The sequence below is a fragment of the Mesocricetus auratus genome, unplaced genomic scaffold, assembly GCF_017639785.1.
Source record: "Mesocricetus auratus isolate SY011 unplaced genomic scaffold, BCM_Maur_2.0 Super-Scaffold_100026, whole genome shotgun sequence".
In the NCBI taxonomy this organism is placed as follows: Eukaryota; Metazoa; Chordata; class Mammalia; order Rodentia; family Cricetidae; genus Mesocricetus; species Mesocricetus auratus.
In genome coordinates, this window is record NW_024429207.1 from 6,400,956 (window position 1) to 6,427,911 (window position 26,956).

The following is a 26,956-nucleotide window of genomic DNA, read 5'->3' on the forward strand; positions in this document are numbered from 1 at the left end:
TGCTAAAGGCTGATATCCAAACCCAAGTTAATCTGGAACGTCCAGGCACCTGGGACCACAGATAGTGACAAATGAGACTGTCCCCATAAACACAGATGGCTAGTAAGCTTGTGGTAGCAAGGACTCATTTTCAGGTATGTGATCAGGCATGATGGAGCCAAGTTATTTTCTTTTATGAACTTTTAATGTTTTTGGCATACTTGAAAAGCGCAATAAAGATGAAAAAGCATTCATCAATATTAGCAGATCTCAGTAATCCTACTGTTGCATAGTAATATCATCAATTATGCACGGTTCCCACAGGGCAGTGGGTTTCAAGGGAGTGAAAACTGAATACAAAGACTTCTTGATTTTTCTCCAACTCCAGTCATTAGCCCCCAGCATGCCCCACCCCTGTCCCTGCCCACTCACAGCAATCTGCTGGCAAGCCAAGGCGGAGGCCTTGAAGGACTAGGTGGTTCTCCTCCAGTTCTTGGCGAGTGAAGCGTGCCTTTTTAAGAAGTGACTTGGTCTAAAATAACCACTTGTTCTTCGACACAAGAAGCACGGTTTTGTTTTGAGTGTGACATACCCATTTGCCCTTTCCCCCTTTGGTCTGATATAACAGCTTGACATTTTGGCTGCAATCACACACACACACACACACACACACACACACACACACACGCACGCACGCACGCACGCACGCACGCACGCGCGCACCGTGTAGAGACAGACTGCGACAGCAAGCTAGGAGACAATATTGTACTTCCGCATGTGAGCTTCTCCTTCCCAGCTGGGCACAGGTCTTGACATGTTCCTGGTTAATTCACACCCTGGAGGCCAGACTGCAAATGGAACCTGCTTGCCGGACTGTCTCTTTGCTGAAGATGACAGTATGAGAGCCACCGGATGAGCAAGAGCCTGAAGTGGGGTGAACACTAAGTGTAGACCGGGGCTGGTGGAACAGGACAGGCTGGAGAGAAAGACTAGAGCGGGGTTCTCTTGTCCGTTGCTCACAGGACCGCGAGCCCGAGCATGCGCACGTGGCTGGTGGGGTTCCCACATCATTTATCCTGTTCCCAAGCAGGCACGGAACACCTCAGGGATTAGTCCACTACCACACCCCCATTCCTCTCAGACATTCGCCTTCGTGTTTTGGCTCCCTCTCCTTTCTGACGAGAGCATCTCAGGTTCCTGGCGATATAAGCGTGTGTGGAGACACAGGGCCAGGAATTAGAGACCGCAGCCTGGTCTCTAATGGGCACAGGTAGGGACCTGCTCTCCAATGGTCTACTTTCTTCAGCTAGAACAAACTTTACAAAGTTCCACAGCCTCCCAAAGCAGCACCATGCAACCGTGAGCTTGTGGAACATTTCAGATTCTTCGATGTTTTCATCGTCTGGACCAAATTCCCGACCAGCTGGAACGTCAGGAGTGAAGCATAGGAACCCAGGCCAGACTGACTTCAGCTGCGGCGCCCTCAGATCAGCCAGGTTGGGAAGGACTCAGCGCAGTCTGCCAGACTCATAACCAAACTTCAATAGTTGGTAAAGCCAGTCAAGGACCAAGCCTTGTCTTATACAACCGAGGTATATTATGACAGCTCCTAGACACTGGTAGATATAGGAATGGTGATGATGATGATGATGATGATGATGATGATGATGATGATAGAAATATCATTTAAAGAGGCAGACGGATCTCTGTGAGTTCGAGGCCAGCCTGGTCTACAAGAGCTAGTTCCAGGACAGCCTCCAAAGCCACAGAGAAACCTTGTCTTGAAAAACCAAAAAGAAATATCATTTAAATTTCCCAAGGCACTTAAAGCAGCACTTCTACCTTCAGAGTGACAACTCTGTGGATCATTAGCAACCTTGGTGTCTGCAAATGGTAATCTTTTAAGTTGGCCTCATTATTAGATGTTTTTTGCTGTTTTGTTGTAATCGACCAGAATGAATCCTCTTTAAAAGAAGTTGTGAGAGACTCAGTGCCCTGCAGAATTCTTACCAGCCAGTCACACAGCAGAGGGACCCAAGCTAGTCAGACCAGGTTAAACTTATACAATAACGTCATTTTGATGGGACCAAGCCACTCTGAGAGCCATTGTCCCTACTGGCTGCTGTCTCTGCTGCATTCTCGGGTCACTATTCTTTTTTTCTGTGGTTCTTTGGACAAAGCTGGTTGTGATATGATGAGTTTGAGCTTGACACACTCCTCAGTTTCGAAAGTTTCCATTATACGGTGGCATTCAAATATTGTGAGACCTCGTATATTTCCTTTAAATCTAGATTTCCATCTTCTCGTTTAAACGCATCAGATGTGCTGGTGCACACTTGCAATCTCAGCACCTGGGAAGCAGAGGCAAGAAGATCATACCTGGAAGTCAGCCGGAGCTTCATGTAGCCAGACCCTGTCTCAAAACAAGAAAACACCAGAAGCTACAATATCAACGTTTGGCGTGAATTAACTGTATGCAACATTGAGTGCACATGAGAGTGACGGAGTCTTTGGTAGCTTGGGTGAGAACGGTAAGGATACTAATTACATATTCACAGCCCTTATGAAATGCTTACTGTGTTTCATTCTCGTTCCGTCCCTATGAGGAAAGGTTGAGGCTCACAATATCACCCTGGGAAGGTTTCTGCTTTGTCTCTTTTCTTCCCGAAGGGAAGAATTCAACTGAGCGGTAAAGACAGTTACAGCAGAAGTTTATCTAACAAGGCAAAGTGAAGTGGAGACTCTACTCCAGAGAGAATAGAGTGTGCTGTCCTGAGCGTGGATGAATAACATAGTGGGTCTGTGATGTGGGCGGTTAGGACGCTTATGAATATTTATGAGATGAGTGACATATTCATGGAGGAAGATTGCCACCTCCCTTCTCAAATCACAGTGAACTGAATCTCCCTCTTAAGACATTTATTCCCGTGATCCCCTTGAAAAGTCCATAAAGAAAAAAAAAAAAAACAGGAAAGGTGAAAACCATGGTACAAATGCTATCGAAATAAATTTGGGGCTGTGTGATGATGACGCCCTCACACAGGTGATTGTAACTGGGAAGGTGCCCTGACACCTGTTCCTAATGTAGTAGGAAGAATGGAAGCGAGCTTTCAGGATGTTTGGGGTATTCTGAACACCAGGAGATACAGCTGTGCTTGCCTTGGTTCCCTCACATCTAACTCCCTCCACAACTGGAACACACAGCTCCCAAAGTTTATCTGCAACTGTCCTTGATGACCTCATATCCAACTACTTGCCTGCTCAACCTCAGTATAGCAAACACCTCGTAATGGGGGAAGTCCTTCTGTGTATATGTTTGTCTTATTGGTTGGTAAATAAAGCACTGTTAGCCAATAAGAAAGCAAGATAGGTGGGACTAGGAGTCGAGGGGGATTCTGGGAAATGTAGTCAAGGGTGGAGTGTTGACATGTGATCCCGGGAAGACATCCTGACATGTGATCAGGATGGCGTCCTCAGAAAGATAAATCCTTATAGAAATATATATATTAGTAGTCATGGGTTAATACTTAAGACAGAACTAGCCAATGAGTAGCCCTGGACATTGACCAACAGCACTGTAACTAAGAGTGTCTTGTGTGTTATTTGGGGTTGATGCGGCTCTGGGACCAGGCTGGCAGGAAGAATCCCATAACAGCTTCCAATTTCTAAGTGAGGCAAAGGCACACTGCTTTCAATGGCAGAGGCAAGATTTGAACCAAGCAGAACCAACTGGTAAGTACTAGTTGGTAAATGTGGTCTCCCAAGTGACACTGGGTAAGAACAAATGACCATTGGCTTGAGGAAGTCGAGGCACACATGCTTCTGCAATTAATCGACAAACTGCAAAGCAGTAAGGAGTCTGCACTCCGAACTTTGAGTGTTTCTAGGCCTTCTACAGAGGAGGGAAATGACTTGTGCCCCTTAGGTATTCAGACTCTACACAGCTAAGCGAGGCAGTAAAATCTTGTCCGTAGGAATGCTCAGTTGGGGCTGGAGCAATGACATGACCCTGCAGTTAGGAGCACGTATTTCTTTCGTAGAGAACCTGAGTTTGGCTCCCAACACCCATATCAGGTGGCTGACAACCGTGTATGTAACTACAGCTCTAAGGAATCTGATGCCGTTTGACCTCCAGGGGTACCTTCTCTAGTGTGCACACTCTCATGCAGATACACACACACACACATTAAATGATAATAATAATATTTTACAAAGGAAATTCTTGATTACAGTGACTGTTGTCCTATCAGGCTTCCTCAGATGTTATTGTGAAGAGGCTTAATCTGATGCAGTGCACTTTCTAAGATGTCTACCACTTTTTAATTTTAGACAGATACTACACGGGTCTTAGCCTTGCTAACAGTCCTCGGCCAAAGACTGATTAACTGATAGCAGCACTATATACACTCAAGCTACGCTTTAGTTTTAGTTCCTGCCCTTCAGCAAATACCTACTGAGCATCTGTTAGGGCATGTCCATCAAGGTATCTACTGCTTTCAGCTGGTCCATCGTAGGCCTGTCCTTCAGCCCTACTGAGCATCTGTTAGGGCATGTCCATCAAGGTATCTAAGGCTTTCAGCTGGCTCATCGTAGATGTTCCCATAAATACACACAGAACAGGCAGAAGAGGAGGTGGCCTCTGTTGGCGGGAAGTCAGAACTTAGCCTGAAAATCGGTTCCAGCAGAGTCAGCCAACCAAAGCTTATCAAAGACATTTTCCTTCTTAGAATCAGAGTGCATCGGCTTCAATGAAAACAGAGCAGATAACGCGTGGCATATTTTAAACCATTTAAAGACGAGCATTTCTATGCTGCAAGCCACAAACAGGTGGCCACTCCAATGAGGACTTTCTAAGCCATCTGCTAGTCCCCTAATGAGGCTAGCAGCTATCATTGTTTACAGCTGGGGGAGAGGCATAGGGATCTGTTTATAAGGGAAGCTTCGGAGTCTGTTCTCATCTACTGATTGATATTTAGCTACTGACAGTCCCAGGCTAGCGATGGGTCCTTTGCTCCAGGTCACTTAACCACAGGATGCTCTGTGAGTCATCTGGATCCAAGGATGTTTGCATGGAAGATCTATGTGTGGAGTACGCAAACCCTTATCGAGGCCCGCAGGAGGTTTTGAGCATGCTTTGTGTTGTTTTGTTTTGTTAACCGAGTGTCTACTTGGAAACTATGCCCTCCGGGTACCCAAGCCAAACCTTCTAGCTTAGTTAATTCAGAAAAGAAGGCGGCATATGAGAAACACTTTGGCTTACACCCATGGAGACCAAGAAAACTGAAGAGCCAAGTCAAATGTTACTTTTCAACCAATGTTAGAGACCTAAAGATGTAATCCAAATTACATCGGCTTTGGTCTTTTGATAATGGCAGTATCTCCACAGTCCATTTGGAGGAAAATCGCGACCTGCTGCATTAATGGATGACAGCCTCCTCGTTTGTGGCATCATAACTAGGAAGACTTGGTCACAGTATGTTCTTACGCGGTTTCCTGCCGGTAACACTGCCAAAGCCTGAGATGTTTTGAGGGCTGGTGATGTGGTTCCTACCCAGAGCCCTTGGCTCCCACGCATAAGCACCCAGGTCTCATCAGGAATACTGTGGGGGAGAGGGGGAGAGAATATACAGCTATTACTAGGAATAAGAAACAGCTACAGGAAGGAAAAATATCCGTATTGGTGAAGTGTTTCTCACCTACCCCACAGTTTCCTGTGTCAAGGCTAGCTCAGGAATACATCCATGTCTTGGAGAAGAACAGCCGATTTGGAACTTAGAAAATGGAGGCAAAGGACGGGAACTAAGGCTGACATAACCCAGGACTGATCTAACGGGTCCTCTGAAAATGTACTATAGACACAGAAGGCAGTGTGCATGATAAAGCTGACACTTAGATAAATGAAGAAAATTAAATCACTCACAAATAGTTCCAATTATATTAATTTTCAGGGAGAAGTGAAGGGATAGCTTTGAATAACGTGTTGAAATAAAATCCGGAGAATTTAATCATTTAGAGGAAAAAAACTTGTAAAAATTCTAGACAAATATTCATACAATCTGAATACCCCTTAACTGAAATACTTGGTAAGAGAAGAAGCTCATATTTTGGATATTTTTTTTGGATTTGGTAACGTTGGCACATATAATGAGATATTTGGAGAATGAAAACAAAGTATAAAACCCAAATTAATTTATTTCACATTTCACCTTTTGAACAGACCCTGAGGGTAATTCTATAGTGTTTTTAACCATTGAATGTAGGAAGGAAGTTTTGTATGGTAGGATTTTCCACCTGGGGCATTATCATGTTGGAGCTCAAATAGTTCAGATTTTGGGGCATGTCCAATTTTTAACTTTTGGATTAAAGCTGCTCAATATTTAGAACTTCTGGGGGCGATAGAAGTCATAGGACAGTCTGTAATTTAGACCATAAGTCACTTCCAGAATTCTGCCAGACTGCAGGCAACTTCAGCAGATATCTATAAGCTTGCTTGCCTATCTACAAAACATAGATTTAAAAATAAAAGAAAAACCTAAAATTGATTCGGTTTCAATATTGCACGTGCCTATCAGCTCTGTTGATCATTTTGATGGATGCTAATATCCAGTAAATACGGTATTCTATTTTCTGGATTGCATGCTTCCAACAAACGTATGTGATACTGTTTATTATATATGTGTTATATATGCCTTTTAATTTCTCTTCTTGCCTTACCTTTTATCTTCATTTCATAAAAGTGAGTTGGTGGCCCAAAATGGTCTACTGTCACATAAAAAGCAGTAATGAGAACATCCCGTCCACACTGCAGTTCAGAATAGCTCCCTTCGTGTGTAGGTAATCAACAATACTGGAGTGCACACACAGCATGTGAATTCTTGCATGCTGGGGCAAGTGAATCTGGGATGGTGATGGCTTCACGTGAGCACTGAGAAGGAAAGTGAGGATCGGATGTAGGCTGGTGACTGTCTGAAAATTAGATTTGTCCAAGTAGTCCTGTACCTTTTTTTTTTTCAGTGTATTGTCTGGATCAAAATTTTGTCACATAACAACACAAAACCATCCAAGCATCTGCATCATGTTCATACAAACTAGGTGACCTTTCTGATACCCATAGGAAGTTTCCAAAGGTAAAAACTAAGTATTATGTTCCAAATAGGAAAATAATCAATTGTCTTGTGGAAAGCAAGGAGGAAGAAATGTCAGTCACAGGGTCAGGGTTATGACAATTAAAAATTAGTATTGGAGACTTAGCTCATGGTTTAAAAATGCTTGCTCTTCCAAAAGACCCAGGTTTGATTCCCCAGTACACTCGTAGAGGCTTAGAAAGGTCTGGAATTCCAGTTCCAGGGCATCCAGCACCTTCTTCTGGCCTCAAGGACCCCAGGCACACACTTAGTGTGCGTGTATACATGCAGGCAGAACACTCGTACTTGATGGGGGAAGTCCTGTGTATAGGTTTGTCTTATTGGTTGATGAATAAAGCACTGTTAGCCAATAGGGAAGCAAGATAGGTGGGACTAGGAGAAGTGGAGGATTCTGGGAAACAGGCACAGTCAACACCATGTAGGACTCAAGAAGAGTAAGAGGTCTGGACCCTTTCTCCGGTAAGAGAAGACCACGTGGAAATACTGAGATTAGCAGTTATGGGTTAATAATTAAGTCAGAGCTAGCCAACAAGAAATCATAACAAACCGGGCGTTGGTAGCGCACGCCTTTAATCCCAGCACTCAGGAGGCAGAGGCAGGTGGATCTCTGTGAATTCGAGGCCAGCCTGGTCTACAATAGCTAGTTCTAAGACAGCCTCCAAAACAATAGAGAAACCCTGTCTCGAAAAACCAAAAAAAAAAGAAAGAAAAGAAATCATAGCAAATGGCCAACAGCTTCATAATTAATACAGCATCCTACGTGTTCATTTGGGACTGACACAGCTCTGGGATCTGGCTGGCAGGAAGAATGCTCATTACACGTACTGGTTTTTAAAAAATGAATAAATCTTTTTTGTAAAGACAGCACGAGTGTACAGGGATATTACTTAGACAAACCACAACCAAATACCAAGGCAAACAAAATCAAACATAAAACCAGAGTTGTGAGATGGATCAGTGGGCAAAGTCACTCCCTGCGCAAGTGCAACGACCTGGGTTAGTGTTCCTGAATGGAACCCACATGAGGCTGGAAAAAGAGAACTCACTCCGTAAGGTTGCTCTCCGATTCTGCATATGTACTGTGGCATGAAAGCCCACACATGCACGTTACACACAACAACCACAATAATAAATGCAATTTATTTTAAACAAAGCATGAAGCCGGCCCTGAAGTTCATGGCTGATATTATATGCCAGAAGCAGAAAGCGAACGAGTTTTGGCAAAACATCTGTACCAGAGGTCACTGGCTGAACAACACACGGGATCAGAAATGGAGTGAGAGTAATGAATTCCATGTTCTCGTCTCTGTGGGTCCAATGTATATGTGCAGCACATCTCAGGAAAAAGCACTCTGTGGTTTTAAAATGTATCGATCTCTAGAGAGGCACGTTATGTGATGAAGCCATTTTCTTGTTTCATTAAAGATTATTTGGGAAGCTGAATGGTCTTTATACGCACAGGCATCAAAGCTGATAGAACACCAGACGTATGAACCAGAGGAGTGATAGACTAGGGTTCCAAAGGGGTGTGCCCAGGACTGGAGCTACAGCTCAGGGGTACAAGCCTGCCCGCCCGCCTGCCTGCCTGGCCTTGGATTTGACCCCTGACACTGCTAAGAAACAGGAAATGGAGGATGCACCTAACCAATGCATCCAGTGTGTCACTTATGGGGCAAGTGGTGGACAGAAGACACCGTTGGCTCTCAAGGAGAGCTAAATGAAATAATGAAGTTCATCAGTATAATGGAGCTGCCATGCTACCCATGTGAGGAAGAGGATGGTGAGCAGAATCTGCTTTTCTAAACTGAGGAAGGCTGGTAACTTAGAGAAAAGATGGCCACACAAAATTGCAGCCTTTAGACAACTATGACGAAGTCTCTGTCATCCATAATGACCCTTCTGTGACTGGCAGGGACTTACTCCCAATACTTTAATGGGGGATACGTTTGCCGGATCTCAAGTCCAAACTCTGTCTTGCAGCACTGACTTGACATGAGTGCTGGCTTAGCGTCTTACAGAGCAGTGAACACACACTGTAGCCAAAGCACTCACCGTGTTCTCAAGGATTATGTTCCATAGCATGCAGAGCAGCCTGACAAGCCGTTAAATACTGCCTGACATCCTGGGAGCATGAGGCGTAATAACCATACACTAGCACGTGGCGACACTGTAGTGGGGTGAGAGACAGTGAAAGTGGACCATAGGTCACTCCCTAACAGATTCTCCTCGCCAGTCAGGTTCCAGATCAGTAACTGCCTACCACATGCCAGGTCTGGGTTAATATGCTCTGATAAAGGCATGAGAGCCAGGACAGCAGCTAAAACTGAGTGTGAAATGGTTGCCTTTGTGACTGTCCACTGCCGTGTGCCATGACTCATTCATACTCATTGTCACTTTATAGGAGCTAGAGTAGTAAATTAGATGGGATTATGAGGGGCCCAACTTTGAGTGACATAAATTCTGAAGGGCTCTCTATTTTCTATTTGTCCATTTTTTTTCCGTGTGTGTGTGTGTGTGTGTGTGTGTGTGTGTGTGTGTGTGTGTGTGTGTGTAAGCCACCACACAACATGGAGGCCAGGGGACAACTTGCCATAGTTTTCTTTCCTCTACCACAGGAGTTCCAGGGCTAGAAACTCAGGTCATCAATCTTGGCCGCAAGTCTTTACCCACTGAGCCTCCTGTGGGTCCATGTGGCTTTTTCTACATAAGTATTATTCTAGGATTCAAGAAACTCTTGTTCGCAAAGCTGATGGAGGGACACTGCCAGCTAACTGGTGTGATCAGCTTATGCATTCCAGACCAAGACATTGACGCCTGGGCTGGAGTGGCCGGAGTGGGCAGAAGAACGCTTCTGAAGCTGACAGGAACCAAGGACTCAATGTATGATGCTACCAAGGACATGTATGTATGTATGCATGTGTGTATATATGCATGTGTGTGTATGCATGTATGTGTGTATGTATGCATGTGTGTATGTATGTGAGGATATGTGCTTACACATCTGTGGAAGCGCCTTATGGAGGTCAGAAGAGACTGTGGATCCCCAAAGGTGAAGTTATCAGTGCTTGTGAGTCACCCAATGTAGGAGCTGGAAATCAAACCACAGCCCTTTGGAAGAGAGTCTTGGCCCTTGAGCCTTCTCTCCCGCCTCCTGGTCTCTGACGCTTTGTGAGTCTCTTATCTTCCGTGCTGTTAAATAGCCAGTTCTATCACAACATCTCATGTCAGATTGGGCCTGAGGAACAGGGCACTGAGTGGCTTGACCACCTGGGACCCTCAGGAGTGTATCCTTATCTCCTGCATCAGTGTAGTGTCTTCTCAAGACACACAGAGAGGCCTGTGCTGGCTTCTCGGTCAGTTTCTCTGAATGTTTTGGTCTTTTCTCAGAAGCTTCAAAAGCTCTGTCTTCACTTCACTTCAGGCAATCCACTACATTTTTTCTGAGTTGCAGAGTTATACAAGCACCATGTAACAGACTTTTTTGGGGGGGCTCCCGCTAGGGAGCTAAGCCAGTCTCCTCCTGCTCTTACATTGCAACACTTTGTTTCAACACTGTCATGTTTATCAATCAAACGCACTCGCCAGTTTCGGAGTGTGTTAGCCACAGTCTGAGGGACTTGGTGCCAGCTCCTCCTCCCTGAGTCTGGTTGCGATTGACCCTTATTATGAGTTTGTAGCCAGTAGGCAATGCGGCAGGTCACAAGTAGGGCAAATAGGTTCCTGTCATACTCCAAACTCTTCAGAAAACAGGAAGCCAGTATGCTCTAACAAGACCCTATACACCAAAGGAAGAGGGCCGAAAGCCCAATGCCTCCGGTTCTCAACAAGTAGGACATGTTGTTTCAGAGGAACTCATTGCTTACATAGAAAAAAGTCTCTTTAATCCCAGCACTCGGGAGGCAGAAGTAGGCGGATCTCTGTGAGTTCGAGGCCAGCTTGGTCTACAGAGCGAGTTCCAGGGCAGCCTCCAAAGCAATACAGAGAAACCATGTCTCGAAAAACCAAAAAAAAAAAAAAAAAAAAAAAAAAAAAGAAAAGAAAGAAAGAAAGAAAAAGAAAAAAGTCTCACGAGCATGAAAATAAACAACTGGACACAAGTTGGGTTCAAAGCGGGGTGGTGATGGAACACATCTTTAATCCCAGCACTTGGGAGGCTGAGGCAGGTGTAGATCTCCAAGTTTGAGGTCAGCCTGGTCTACAGAGTGACTTCCAGGACAGCCAGGGATACATAGTGAAACCCTGTCTCAAAAAAGAAGAAGAAGAGGAAGAAGGAGGAAGAGGAGGAGAAGGAGGAGGAAAGAAAGGAAGGAAGGAAGCAAGAAAGAAAGAAAGAAAGAAAGAAAGAAAGAAAGAAAGAAAGAAAGAAAGAAAGAAAGAAGAAAAGTAAATTTTGTTCCAGTCTACTTACAAGGCTTATGCGGTACTGAGCCTAATTGTTTGTGAAAATGAATTCATTCTGTCGAATTAAATAGCATTTTCCACCACACTGACCCCATAATCAATCAAGATCTCAGAGGAAGGTTTTACCTGAACTGAAAGCAAAAGTGTTTCACGTGAAAACACTTACTGAGGTTTGTGGGGAAGAGACTCTTGCAACCCTTGTCTTGGGTTCTCCAACAATGCAAAGGTTTCTGTCACTTTCCTTTGCAGCATCTCGCAATCAGCATGAGAAACCCAGAAGCCAGGAACTGGGGTCCTGAGAATGGTGTCAGCATCAAGGGAACATGGGAAGGACAGAATGCTGCTGACATGACTTCTCCCAGGCCAATGGCCAGCCATCCTGCCGGTGTGAACAACAGACTCGCACCCCTGCGGAATACAGGTCAGTATTTTTCATGCTGTAGGTTCTAAAGCCGTCTCTGGTACCACAAAAGCCCAATCCTGCTTTGTAATCGGCCTCATTGTTTTATAGTTACTTGAAGAATAGGTTATGTTGTTGTATTAGCTTCCCAGCTTGGTGGCTGGATCCAAGAGTACAGGTCTTTTCCTGGATAGAATGGGCATCCATTAGCAGACACTCAATGTGTGCTTCACGTATTGACTGAGTAGAAATGAAATGACGACCAACTATATGAGAACAAACAAAGGCCATTTATTCCAAGGTTGCTATAGGTGTCTTGCCACTGCTGGCTTGCATCTTGGCAGTCCAAGGGAGAAAACTAAAGTGAGGGTGATGTAGTGGGAAAGGAGAAGGTCTTGCTCAGGTCCTCTTGGCATGGGAAGCTGCAAGAGGGCCGAGGAAAATGGGGTCTCCTGTGAGTTTGCTCATGGGTGCGTGTTTGACCCTTTTGTTGATGTTAGGTGGGGAACAGGGATTAAAATTAAGGACACTATAATTTAAACCGGGTGGTGGTGGTGGCACAGGCCTTTAATCCCAGCACTCAGGAGGCAGAGACAAGGTGGATCTCAGTGAGTTCAAGGCCAACCTGGTCTACAAAGTGAGTTTCAGAACAGCCAAGGGTGTTACAGGGATAAACCCTGCCTTGAAAAACAAAAACAAGGAAAAAAACAAAACAAAGGAAACTATAATGTATTAATAGTGTCCTGGCCATTCGGGCCACTAGTTAGAGAGGCTATTATTTGGCTCCCTGGATTGTTAGCAGGTTCCAGTTGTTATTGGTTGACTTTCTGTCAGTCTGTCTTATGGCCAAGTGACTTCCTAAGATAGGGCTACAGTTATGGTTAAGGTTCTGCCTATCTATGCTCTAACCCTTGACCATTTACAGTCTCTTGATTAACTGAATATCCTTTCCCCCAGCTTAAATCAAGGAACAGACTTTCTCCAGCATAGTTAGGAAACTGTCGTTCTTGCTAAAACTTTTTCTAATGTGTCTAGTATTCTTGCTGCCTTGAGGGCTGTTTCAAATCCCATCTGGATTGGGAGAATCGTATCCAATCTGTGGTGATATTTAAGACAGGTTTCAAAAAGAGAATAACAATCATATAGTAGTCAATTTGGAGGCTACACCTGGTGATAAAAGAAAAGTAGGAACTTGGAAGGTGTGTCTCAACCTGTGAGATGCCTCCTGTGGAGTTACTTCACGTAAAATTGAAACCTGAGTGAGGATTAGGAAAGTAATCATTGGTAAGTATTGATATATTTCACATACTAAATAATGTTAAATATGAAAAATATGACTTGGGCAATAACATTTATAGGTATTCTTTTTTGTTTTTTTTAAGACAGGGTTTCTCTTTATAGGTAGTCTCATTCTATACAGTTAAATCTTAGCATTAGTCTTAATGATTGTTATTAACAGTTGATGTTAATGGGTGGGACCCCATTCAAATGTGTGTGTGTGTGTGTGTGTGTGTGTGTGTGTGTGTGTGTGTGTTACCAGGTGCTCATTGCTGGAGACTTAGGGTAGAATTTGAGACTTGAAAAGTGCACAACAAACCAAACAAAGAATAGAATAGGTTTATGACTTTTGTTAGGCTTGGCGGTACACATCTGTAACATAAGCGCTCAGATGGCTGAGACAAGTAGATTGAAAGTTTAAGGCCAACCTGGGGCTACACGGTAAGTTCCATGTCTGAACTACTTTGTCACAAAACTAAACTAAACATGGAAGGCTTGCGGCGTGTAGTAGGACCCGTTTATAACCTACCTACTCCAGTGGGACCCGTTTATAACCTACCTACTCCAGTGGGACCTGTCTATAACCTACCTACTCCAGCTCAGAAGAAAGAGGCTAGAGGGCTAAGAGTTTGAGGGCAATGTCTGGGGAGTCTTGGGAGATGTGGCCTTGTTGGAGGATGTATGTCGTTGGAGACAGGCTTTGAAAGTTGTAAGACTCACACCATTTTGAGTTCATTCTCGCTGCTTCATGCTTGCTATCCAAGATGTGAGCCCCAGCTACTCCAGCAAGCATGCCTACTGTAGCATTTCCTGCTAAGACGGACTCTAGCCCCCTGGAAACATTAGCCCAAATAAACTCTTTTGCCTTGGTCATGCATTGTACTACAAAAATAGAATAAATACCTACCCCATTCAAAAAAGTAAAGACAGATAGACAACTTATCAGCTGATAATTCAGAATCTACATCTTCACAGTGTATGTTCATAAACTTCAATTACTGTTATTAAAAAAGAGCACCACATATGGCTAGACTATCCTAAAATGTAAAGTGACAGATGCCTATAAATATTAAAATCCTTAATTATCAGTACAGTTCATTAATTGTCTGTCATTTGGATCTTACTTAAAAATAGGACTGGTATGTCTTCCCAAACACTCAGCCATTTAATGAATAGGCCCTGTGTGGGAAAAGGAAGAGATGAGAAGAGACCGTCTTCTAGGGGCTATTTCACTTGAGTAACCAAACAGTCAGAAGCATTGGGTTGATCTGGAATACACTGTCCTAGTCTGAATACTGCAAACCAGAACTTCATCTGAGCTGGAGTGCACGTAACCTCCTTTTTCTGTAAGTCTGTCCAACTAGATCCAAACAGCAGTTGGTGCTATTCTTCACTTTTTTAAAAAGATTTATTTATTACATATACAGTGTTCTGCCTACATGCCAGAAGAGGACATCAGATTGAATTGCAGATGGTTGTGAGCCACCATGTGGTTGCTGGGAATTGAACTCAGGACCCCTGGAAGAGCAGTCAGTGCTCTTAACCTCTGAGCCATCTCTCCAGCCCACTATTCTTCACTTCTATTGTCTTCCTTTGTTCTCACCATTCCCCCATTTCTTAGTCCTTGTAAGCTTTCGTCTTTTCCTTTTTCTTTTTTTGTTTCCTAAACCTTTGAACTATTTATTGCCCAAACCATCTCTAATTGTGAGGGCAGCAGGAGTCTCCTCTGCATATGTTATTCCCTGCCCACCCTTAGGCAGAGCAAGTGAAGTAAAGAAACTTGTTAATAAGCATTGTCTCTGCTGCTCATGAAATTGCTACATTTCTACATGCTCTGCACACGGGCATTGGGAAAATGGGATTAATTTCAGTTACTCTATCATAAATTTAGATAAAGATTTGCACTTGATATATTGGTAGCTGTTTGCTGATGGCCACACTATGGTCAAATTAAGTTTTAAAAGTTCGATTTCTGAAACATTGCCCAGTTTTAAGTATCAAAGGGAGTGGGGGGTGTCCAAATACATTAAAGTGAATGGCAAATTGTTTTCTTTAAAATTCCATTACGGGGGCCAGTGAGATGATTCAGTGACTGAGGGTGCTTGCTGCCAAGCCTGGTGATCTGATTCAATCCCTGGGGCCCACTTAGGAGAGTGAACTTTCAGAGCATTGAGGTATATGGACTCTCTCTCTCTCTCTCTCTCTCTCTCTCTCTCTCTCTCCCTCTCTCTCTCTCTCTCCCTCTCTCACTCTCATACACATACTCACAATAAATAAGCAAATGTAAAAGAAAAAACTTGAAATAAACCCCATTATTTGATAACTCTATTTACATTTTTAAATCTACCTTTTAATTTCTGCATACTTACTAAATTTCTGGTGAGGTGTGTGGTAAACACCTTTAGTCCTAGCCCTTAGGAGGCAGAAGCAGAAAAGTCCCTGTGAGTTCAAGACCAGCCTGATCTATATAGTGAGACACAGGAATATCCTGTTTTTGTTGTTGTTTAAATTAATCTTTTTCCTAAAATTAAAAAAGCCCTTTTTTTCCTATTTTTTAAACATGTGTTCCCTCTTTCTCCAGAGTCTCATCTTATAAAACATAATTACCACTTCCTTTGTTATTTCAATTGTGTTTGAAAGACCCCCAAAGTGGGGAGACCCTCACTCAAGTCTCGGGATAAGCCGATGCCCCCAATAATTCAAGAGAGACGGATCTTGATGCAAGAACACAAGGTTTATTCAGGGAACCAGTGCACTGGGGCCGAGCTCGTAACCCTCACAGGAGCAGAGGAGTTCGACCCCTAGTAGCTGCAGTCCAGGTTTTTTAAAAAGGGGAAAACCATAAAGAATGGGGGAGTTAGGCAAATATAAAGGATGGGGGAGTTAGGCAAACATCATAAACATAAAGGATGAGGAAGTTAAATGATAGCTTGTGTCTTAACAGGAAGGTTATAGGTTATCTCAAGCAAGCATTCTTCAGGCATTGCACACTTAAACATTGAGCAGGAATGTGGTGAGCTACTTCCTGGATCAGGGAGTGCTATCTTTTAAGTTTATCTTGAGGTCTCCGGTTTCTCAGGAGAGGCCAGAAGGACAACTCACTCTGTGATGGGCTAGTTGCTAGGGGTCTAAAAATGTTGAGTTGGGATCTCTCATGTTTTCATTTAATATGTGGATGATCTAGAACTAAACAACCCCATTCAGAAAATGCCACTGCAAACTCCTGTCCCCACGACTTTCCTTGTCCTCTCTTCAATTTTGCTTTGAAGGGGATATACAAGCAGAAGAAGTCCTTGCCCCAGTTTCATGGAAACAAAATGGTACCACAAGCTGATGCCTTCAATTTTATCAGAAACTGTTTCTGAATGTTTGGAGATGTACACATTTCTTTTCCCATTAATATGAAAAATATCAAAACACAGGTCTCTCATCTCAAACTGTCTCTGCACTCTGGGAAAAGTGCAAATCATCCATGAAACACTTTTCTTCTTCTTCTTTTTTTTTTTTTTTTTTTTGGTTTTTCGAGACAGGATTTCTCTGTGGCTTTGGAAACTGTCCTGGAACTCACTCTCTAGACCACGCTGGTCTCGAACTCACAAAGATCCGCCTGCCTCTGCCTCCCAAGTGCTGGGATTAAAGGCGTGCGCCACCACCTCCGGTCCATGAAACACTTTTAATTATATGTTGCTGGACTTCATCTCGAAACATGTATTTAGGATTTTGGTGCCTATTCATAAGTGAAATTCATTTATAACTTTTCTGTCATATATTATTCTAGTTACTGGTAATAGTAGTTCATAGAGCAAGTTTAGTAACCCTTGCTCTTTTTTTATGAAAACAGGTTTATATCATCCAGAAAACCATCTGTTGCAAACTTGTAGGTTGGGGGCAGTCTTCTCATGGGTTGACTTTTAACTACCTGGATAGTAATGATTATTGACATATAACGTTTTTCTATTCCTTTTCACGTCCCTTTTTGTAAATTACACTTATTTTAGGAACTGTCCTTATCTTTTCTCCATTTATTAATTCTAAGTTGTAAGTTCTCTTATAGTTTTTCAAAACCTCCACTTCTTGCACAAGAACTAATTTTATTCTCAGTAAGTGTGTGGGCGCATGCGTGCGTACGCAAACACATGTATGTATGTGTGTGTGTGTGTGATTACAGCTTTTACGATATTAACCCTTGTTATGAATCCTTTGACGATTTTGGGAAATACTCTGCGGAGTGTTAAGCTCATTAATTGTCTTTTTCTTTTGTACTAAGATATATAAATAGATGACTATACTTTTCATGGAATCCTAGTTTTGAATAAGAACTGTTTGGAGACCACTCATTTATGTATTCTCAAGTGAAATAGCTCCCGGTTGAGATAAAGAGGCTGTGTCTTCAACCTCTTCCTCAGTTTCTTTGTAAAGTGGCAATGATAACAGATCTTTCTGGATGGCATAGAGGATTCCATAAGCTGGTCCACAGAAATGTATAGAAGATTGCAGGGCTCATGGTAGATGCTCAGTTGCTTTTCAGATTTCTGACTAATAATCTTTCTTTTTGACTTTTTTTAATCCCAGCACTAGGGAGGCAGAGACAGGTTGGAGGCCATCCTGGTCTACAGAGCAAGTTCCAGGACAGCCTCCAAAATAATACAGAGGAACCCTGTCTTAAAAAAAAAAATTGTCTGTCATTAATTTCAATCAATTGGATTAAGGTAAGAGAATGTGAATGATATAGTTAAATGGATTTAATCCTTGTCAAATACCAAAATCATTTTTCAATAAAAAAGAAAATACAACCCTTACATTCATACAGAACCACAAAAGTTCCCTAACCAAGGAAACCTTGGAGGAGAAGGAAGAGGAGGAGAAAGATGAGGAGGAGGAGGAGGAGGAGGAGAAGGGGGAGAGGGAGGGGTAGGGGAGGAAGAGGGGGAGGAGAGAGGGAGAAGGAGAAGGAGGAGGAAGAGGAGGGGGAGGAGGAGGGGGAGGAGGAGGGGGAGGAGGAGGGGGAGGAGGGGGAAGACAGAGGGGGAGGAGAGAGGGAGAAGGAGGGGGAGGGGAGGAAGCAGCAGAGCAACAGCCGCTGGGAGGATTCATCACACAACCAGACTGCAAAATACATAATGAAGTCATTGGCATCAAAAGAGAAAAGTGCTTGTATAAAAAGATTCCTAAACAAGTGGAGCAGGAAGGGGGGAGGGAGGGAGGGAGATCAATCCAGCACTTAGGACCAGGATGTTCTTACTTCACAAACACACAGCAGAGGAAGGGCATTCCCATCAACAAATGGTCTTGTAAGAATGAGTTGTTCACATGCTTAAGAATGAGACTCTCGGGGGCTGGAGAGATGGCTCAGAGGTTAAGAGCACTGACTGCTCTTCCAGAGGTCCTGAGTTCAATTCCCAGCAACCACATGGTGGCTGAGATCTGGTGTCCTCTTCTGGTGTGCAGAGAGACATGGAGGCAGGATGTTGTATTCATAATAAATAATAAATGAATAAATAAATCTTTAAAAAAAAGTCTTCCAATTTACCGCATAAACATAGCCACATATTTAAAAAAAAAAAAAGAATGAGACTCTCTCCTACTGCATATGAAAATCCATTCAAACGGAATGCAAGACTGGAATTCAAGCTACTGGAAGAGAACACAGTGGAAAAGCTCCTTAAACCTGAGGGTGGCTCAGGATGAGGGGTCGGGGTGCTGAGTTCAGCACCTGGAACCAAGGAAAAGAATCTTTGGTGATGTGTGTTTGTTATCCCAGCACTGGCAGGGATGGGAGGACCCCTGGGGCTTGCTGGTCATCCAGCCTAGCCTCGCAGTTGAGCCCCAGGCTGATGACAGAGCCTGTCACAAGAACAAGGTGTGTAACTCTTGATGATCTCTGGTGCACACACACACACACACACACACACACACACACACACCAGGGAGTGGAGAAAATACTTGCCACCAGACATTTAATAGCGGTTTAACGTCCCAAGTGTATCAATCCTCAGACAATCCAATGCCATAAAAATAATCCAGTTTTAAAATGGGCACAAGTCCCAAACAAATGCTCCTCACAAGAAGGATTCTGATGGCTAAGAGGTTCGTGAGAAGATGCTGAGCCTCACAAAGCATCAGGAAAATGCAGATTAAACCATAAGGAGACATCACTAAATACCCACCAGAGTGAAGGGGAAAGGCCTGGCAAGGACGAAAGGAAACATGCTTGTGCACTGTTGGTCGGAATGTTGGTGCGTATGGCTGTTATGGGAAACGGTGTCAATATTCCTCAAAAGAAGTAAAACTTAGTTACCATGTGATCCAGCAACCCACTTCAGGGACCGTATCCAGGGCCACGAAAGTCAGTGTCAGAAGGATGTCTTCCTGTGTCACAGGAAGCCTCAATGTCAGAAGGATGTCTGCCTTGGTCACGGGAGCCTCAATGTGGAGTCAAAGTTCCTGTCAGCAGCTAAATGGGTAAAGGAAGCTCCATACACTTACATGGTGAGATACTATTTGTGACATTTAATTTTCACCATCTGTCTTACTGGGTTTGAAAGCACTCTTTCAGTGTGGCTTTGAGGAAGCTTCGGCAGAGGTTTGACTGTCGAAGGAAGACCCACCCTAAGTGTGGTCAGGACCATCCTATGAACTTAGCTCCTCAATGAATAAAAAGTAGAATAAGAGAAAGAGAATTGAGCAACAATATTCGTCTCTCTCTGCTTCCTGACCAAAGATGCTCTCTGACGGCCTGCCTTGACCTCCCACAACTGATCCTTCCTAGCAACCCATAGGGTCAACTGAAGTTTACCCTTCCTCCTGTAAGTTGCCTGTGTCGGGAATTTTATCACAGCAATGGGAAAAGCAACCAACACATTCATTACCTATCTCTAAAAAAAAAAAAAAAAAAAAAAAAGGAGCCAAATTGTATTATCTAGGACCACATGAGAGATTATTATGCTAAGTGTAATAATTCAGGAACGAACAGAGCCGGGCGTTGGTGGCACACGCCTTTAATCCCAGCATTCGGGAGGCAGAGGCAGGTGGATCTCTGTGAGTTCAAGGCCAGTCTGGTCTACAAGAGCTAGTTCCAAGACAGCCTCCAAAACAATACAGAGAAACCCTGTCTCGAAAAACCAAAATACTAATACTACTAATAATAATTCAGGCAAAGAAAGATTAGGACCAAATCTAACATATATATGGAATCTAAAAAGAAGTTGAGTCAGGCAGTGGTGGCACGTGCCTTTAATCCCAGCACTTGGGAGGCAGAGGCAGGTGGATCTCTGTGAGTTCGAGACCAGCCTGGTCTACAAGAGCAAGTTCCAGGACAGCCTTGAAAGCCACAGAGAAATAAAAAATAAAAATAAAAACAAGCCAGACAGGGAATCCCAGGACTTTGGGGACTTCATAGAGAGACCCTGTCAAAAATAGAGAAAAGAAGGGAGAAAGTAAGGAAAGGAAGAAGGGAGGGAAGGAGGGAGGGATGGAGGGAGGGAGGGAAGGAGGGTGGGAGGAGGGAGGGAGGGAAGGAGGGAGGGAAGGAGGGAGGGATGGAGGGAGGGAAGGAGGGAGGGATCAAGGAAGAAAGAAAGAAAGGAAGGAAGATACCTGCCATAGTCTCTACAGAGGAGAATTTGTGCACCTATTAAAATCACAACTATCTATGCTCTTTGACTTAGCAATCCCACAAAAATTCTAGGGATTTCTTGGAAGGTAACATATCCCATGCCATGATTTTTCTTGAGTATTGTTTATTTTGCTTGCAAGTAAGAACATTTTATATAACTGCACCTTTGGAATAAACAGAGCTCTAAAATGCTGAAGTTCCTCAGAATTCTCTGATTGTTGGTGGCTGTCCTTGTGGCATCTTTGGGTTTTTATAAACCTCACTGCCTGAAAATTCTCTACACTTGAATCCCAGTTTAAGTGCATTGGTTTAAAAAAATCACATTATTTAGAGTGTATGATAAATTACTCTGGGAAGTAGCAAATATTTTTCTATTATAAACAAAATAGCCACTGATTTATCTGTTTTTCAGCTGCAGAAAATGGCCTGGGTAAAGTAGACTACATTTCCAAAGCTTTTAAGCTATTTGTTCAAATTCAGAATAAATTCTTCCCCAAAACAGTTTTATTACTAATGATTATATTCACAAACACCCTTAAGAAGGCTGATTTAATCCACAGTGAAATGATTTGAATATTTATGATAAAAATAGTAAAAAGCAACGTTTATTATTTCTAGAAAATAGGAAATGGAAGAGCCGAGTAATCTTTTTTCTTCTGTATCAGTGTCTCATAAAGAGTGAGAGACAAGCAGCACAGCTAGTTGCAAAGATGAAAAGAGATTTCTGGAGGAGAATTCTAGAGTCTTCTGTGGCACTTAGAAGTTAACAGGAAAAAAATCGTTAGGTTTAGGGTTTTCATTTGTCTGGGGGGAAATGTCTAACGGCATAGCACTTATGCCTTAAAGTTGTGGGTAGTGTCACTGGTGACACACACAAAAAGGGACCTCGGAAAGGAGAAGGCAAACTGGGGAGCCAAGGAAGGACTGGGGGAAGGGCTAAAGAGAATGTGAGTCCCAAGAGCGAAAGTGTGTGGGGTTAAATAAACTTGGCTGCAAACCGTAAAACAAAGGAAAGGTGGAGACGCAGCTGTTCCCTGACTAACTGTCACATTGCCTGGCCCTCCTAGGAGTTGGTGAGAGTTCATGAAAGAGAGAAGAACTCCAAGCAGGATGCTCCTGAGTGGTTCGGGGGGCAGATGCCAGTTACACATATTGACCACCAGGTGGCAGCAGCAACTCATGACCCCTCGGTTGTCCCAGATAAAACCCAGGCAGACAAAAGTCAGCCTACAAATGGCTCATGACAGAGGAAGGACTCGTGTTTTTTTCTCTCATCAGGAGAAACACGGCTAACGTGATCTCGTTAGTAGAATTTTGTTCCCAATGTAGTATCCACATAGGCCCCCCCCAATATTTCTACAATTTTAATTATTAGTATCCAGTCAAACACACGTGGAATTGGGTCAACAGATGGCTCAGTGGTAAAGGCGCTTGTCATCTAACCTGGTGACCTGAATCTGATCCCCAGACCTACACGGTGGAAGGAACCAATTCCAGAAAGTTGTCTGACCTCTACAGACAGGTGCTCCATGGTACATGGTGTACACACACACACACACACACACACACACACACACACACACACACACACACGTTAAATTTCTTAGTTAAAAAACACATGAAATGGGTGATGTGGTAAGAGTTTTGATGGTCAATGCTCAGAAAGAACTGCTGCTACCCCATGATGCCTTTAGCCATGGACTAACCTATTTCCCCAAAATACAATTATTCGATGCTTTATTATTTCAGGCTCAGTCACATATGAACACTCCTCTGGGTATTACTAAAATAAAAATCAAGTCAATCAGATTAAAAGCTATATTTGCTTGCCCCCAAGGAGCCCCTTCTTTAAAACCTTTCTTCCAGTCCATGCTGAAGGATGACACCAAAATTAGCTCGAAAGCTGAAGAAAGGAAAACAAGTTAGAAAGTAAGATGAGTCATTCTGAGGGCGTGTTGATGGAGGTTGGCAAACGCCATTAGGAAGTCGGGACGCACAACCTGAGAGGTGTGTTGTTGTGGCTGTTTTCACTGTGTGGCGCTGGGAACCAAGTACATGGCCTCACACAGGCTAGGTCATTTCTCTCCCAATGAACTGTACCCGGGCCCCGTGTGTGTGGGTTTTGTCTCTGATTTAGCTTGGTATTCGTTGCTGTGAGCCTTACTCTGTGTGGTCATGATAGCTTTCCGTGCTCCCCTTACTCCATGTTCAAGCTCGCCCTTTCTGCTCTCCACGGCCAACCCTGCTCCCACCAGTAGGGTTGCTCCCAGCTCTTAAACGTGGGAAGTTCTGAGTGCACAGCCCTCAGCCATTTCCCCTTCGGCAGCTCAACCCTCTCACTGCCGAATATCCGTGATGGCAAATGTGTGAGCCCCGGGGCTCCCAAGTCTTTCAAAGTGAGATTCCCCTTCTCATTCATGTGGCGAAGATTGCCACACAAGAGTGCCAACAATCTGGGCACAGGTTGTTGGCCTCGATGGACGTGCATTTGATTGGAATGGATTGGGTCTTGCGCTCCTGACAACCTCATGAGTGCCCCTGGACATGAACCACTGGAAAGGGTAAGGAGAGGCAGGCAGGAGAGCCTTGTAGTTCTAAGCCAAGGCTCATAAGGACTGAAGACACACAGGCGAATGTTGTGAACTCCACAGTCACTGTATAAAGAGTGATGGAGGTAAAAACAGTGTTTCCGTTCAGGGCATGGTGATACTTGTTCTCAATTCAAGCACTCAGGAGACAGAAGCAGGTGGGTCTCTGTGAGCTCAAGCCCAGCCTGGTCTATATGGTGAGGTCCCCAGGTTATCCAGGGCTAAAAGTGAGACCCTGCCTCAAAAAAAAAAAAAATCTGTCTTAGGGTATTATTGTTTCAATAAGACACCATGGCCAAGCAACTCTTATGAAGGAAAACATTTAACTGGGACTGGCTTACAGTTCAGAGATTTAGTCCATGATCGGCATGGCAGGAAGCATGGCAGCGTGCAGGCAGACATAGTGCTGGGGAGGTAGCTGAGAGTTCTACATCTGGATGGGCAGGCAGCTGGCAAAGAGAGTGAGCCATTGGATCTGGCTTGAGCTTCTGAAATTTCAAAGTCCCCCACCCCCACCCCCACCCCGGCAATACGCTTCCTCCAGCAAGGCCACATGTCCCAATCCCTTCAAAGCTGAAAAGGAAGGACATTTACCAGATCATAGGAAGCCATGAACACCAATGGAAGCAATTGTTAAATTAGACAAGGAGTTGCACCAAATTTGAGAGAAGAAACCAATATAATTTGTGCTTTAGGGGAACATTTAAAGGATAGAGATTTAAAACCAAAAAGAAAACAGGACATAATTGTAGAATATTGGGAAAGAGGTACTGAGTGCCGGATCTACATAGTAACTGAAAGTGATAAGATGTAGACATTGAGGAGAACCTTAAAAAATGGGTTTTATCCCAGCTGCAGAGAAGGAAGAGTGATGAGCAAAGGGGTTATGACTTGGCGGGTGAAACCCACAGAAACAGCTGACCTGAACAAGGGGGAACCCAGACTGATAGCTGAGAGGCCAGCATGGGACTGATCCAGACCCCCTGAACATGGGTGTCAGTGAGGAGGCCTCAGTATCCTTTGGGGCCTCAGGCAATAGATCAGCATTTAGCCCTGTCATCCAGATGGACTTTGGGAGCCCATTCCACATGGCAGGAAGCTGTCTCAGCCTGGACACATGGGGGAGGGCCTAGGCCCTGCCCCAGATCATATGACAGACTTTCCAGATCCCCCATGAAGGGCCTCACCCTCCTTGGAGAGTGGAGTGGGGATTGGAGGAGGGGTTGGGGGAGGGTTGAAGGGGATTGGGAGAGGAGGGGCTGGAGAGTGAGCTGGGTTTGACATGTGAAGCAAACTTGTTAGGAAAATCAAGTGTCCAAGGACAAGGAACCTGAGGACAAAATGTGTGGTTGCCAAGGTACAAGTTTGCCAAGTCTGCCACAATGCAGGACCATGAGTTAATAATCAGAAGTTTGCTGTCTTACCATTCTGATGATATCATGATTGCTTGCTTCTTTAAAATTGAAGATTGGATTCTTTGTGTGTGTGTGTGTGTGTGTGTGTGTGTGTGTGTGTGTGTGTGTGTGTACTAGTGCATGTGTGCCACTGCATACATGTTAAGGTCAGGACCAACTTTTGGAAGTCAGTTTTTTCCTTCCACCACGTGGGTCTTGGGGATTGAACACAGGTCACTGGGCTTGGTGAAAGCACACTTAACTCCTGAGACATCTTGCAGACCCAGGTTGGTTTCTCCTCAAGGCCTCTCTCCTAAGCTTGGAGTTAGTCTTCCTTGTGTGTGTGTCAGGGTCGGGTTTCTTCCTAGGAGAAGACCAGCTGAGCCGGGCGGTGGTGGAGCACGCCTTTAATCCCAGCACTCTCGAGGTAGAGGCAGGACTCTCGAGGTAGAGGCAGGAGGATCTCTGTGAGTTCGAGGCCAGCCTGGTCTACAAAACCAGAAGAAGAAGGAGAAGGAGGAGGAGGAGGAGAAGGAGGAGGAGAAGGAGGAGGAGAAGGAGGAGAAGGAGGAGAAAGAGAAGAAGAAGGAGAAGGAGAAGAAGGAGGAGGAGGAGAAGGAGAAGAAGAAGAAGGAAGAAGAAGAAGAAGGAGGAGAAGGAGGAGGAGGAGGAGGAGGAAGAGAAGGAGAAGGAGAAGAAGAAGGAGGAGGAAGAAGAAGGAGGAGGAAGAAGAAGAAGGAGGAGGAGGAAGAAGAAGAAGAAGAAGAAGAAGAAGAAGAAGAAGAAGAAGAAGAAGAAGAAGAAGAAGAAGAAGAAGAAGAAGAAGAAAGAAGACCAGCTGAACTGAATTTGGCTTCTGCAGTGATTCTCAACCTTCCTAATGCCATGACTCTTTAATACAGTTCCTCATGTGGTGGTGACCTCCGACCAGAGCATTATTTCCATTGCTACTTTGTAACTGTAATTTTGCTACTGCTATGAATATAAACATCTGATATCAGATATGAGATCCCCAAAGGGGTTTTGAACCGCTGGATGAGAGTAGATCTGAGCTCATCTAAGCTTAGTTACTTCTTCAAAGATCCCAAACGGTCTCATTGTGATGTACCAGTGATTAGGACTTCAATGTGTGGACTCAGCAGGGGACGCATTCTTGCCAAGACAAGTTATAATCTCTGGCAAATTCTCTCTGGTCAAGCGTATCGGGTAGAACAGCACCAGCTAGCCCTCCCTGTGTAGATCGTGTGCTGGGCCGAGTACTTCACATAGGCTAGTCCACGTACCACTTGTTATAGCGTGGATATTAATCAGAGGCTCGTGTGTCTGAAACCAGATCCCCAGGGCAGTGACAGGATCATGAGTCCTGCGAATGAATTCAACCAGTCACAGATGTGTAGGCTGAAGGAGATTCTGTGGAGGGTCTTTATTACCCGTGTGAGCCTGCTCTCTTGGCTTCCCCGCTGTCGGAGGTAAGAGGCTGTCCTCCACCATCTGCTTCTTCCATCACGTGACGACTTCCCACTGACGTAAAAGCAACCAAGCCAAGGGACAATGGGCTGACACCTCTGAAACCATGAGTCAAGATGAACTTTTCCTCTTTCAAGTTGATTCGCCTCGGGCATTTTGTCACCGTGACAAGAAGTTAACTACCCCATGATGTAGGTGCTATTGGGCTTAGTACATCTTCATGCAGAGGAGGGCCCAGGGGCCCTGGGGGGCTGAGTGACAACTTCACTGAGGTCACCCAGAGAGTAAGTGGCAGAATCTATGTGCTCAGCTTCAGTTCCTGAATGTGCTGTCCACAGGGAGTCCTTGTCTTAGTTCGGGTTTGCTATTGCTGTGAAGAGAGACCATGACCGTGTCAGCTCCTATACAGAAAACATTTCATTGAGGGTGGCTCACCAACAGCCTCAGAGGTTCAGTCCATTGTCATCAAGACAGGGAGCATGACAGCGTGCAGGCAGATGTGGTGCCGGAGCTGCCACATCTTGCAGGCAACAGGAAGCCAACTGACTGTCACACTGAGGGAAGCTTGAGAGAAGGAGAGCTCGGAACCCGCCCCCACAGTGACGCACTTCCTCCAGCAAGGACACGCCTCCTAATAGTGCCACTCCCTTTGGGGGCCATTTTCTTTCAAACCACCACACCCTGAAGCC

The 26,956-nt window shown here is 44.3% G+C and overlaps 1 long non-coding RNA gene across 2 annotated transcripts; it reads left to right on the top strand.

Moving 5' to 3' along the window:
- The first annotated feature begins 715 nt into the window (after positions 1-715).
- LOC121134142 lies at positions 716-17,991 on the top strand. Of its 2 annotated transcripts, XR_005871175.1 has the most exons (5): positions 716-1,249; positions 1,361-1,571; positions 2,271-2,510; positions 11,775-11,946; positions 17,776-17,991. It is a non-coding gene; the product is annotated as an uncharacterized LOC121134142 (long non-coding RNA). The 2 variants fall into 2 exon arrangements; XR_005871174.1 differs by having other exon boundaries at positions 716-1,571.
- The last annotated feature ends 8,965 nt before the right edge of the window (positions 17,992-26,956 follow it).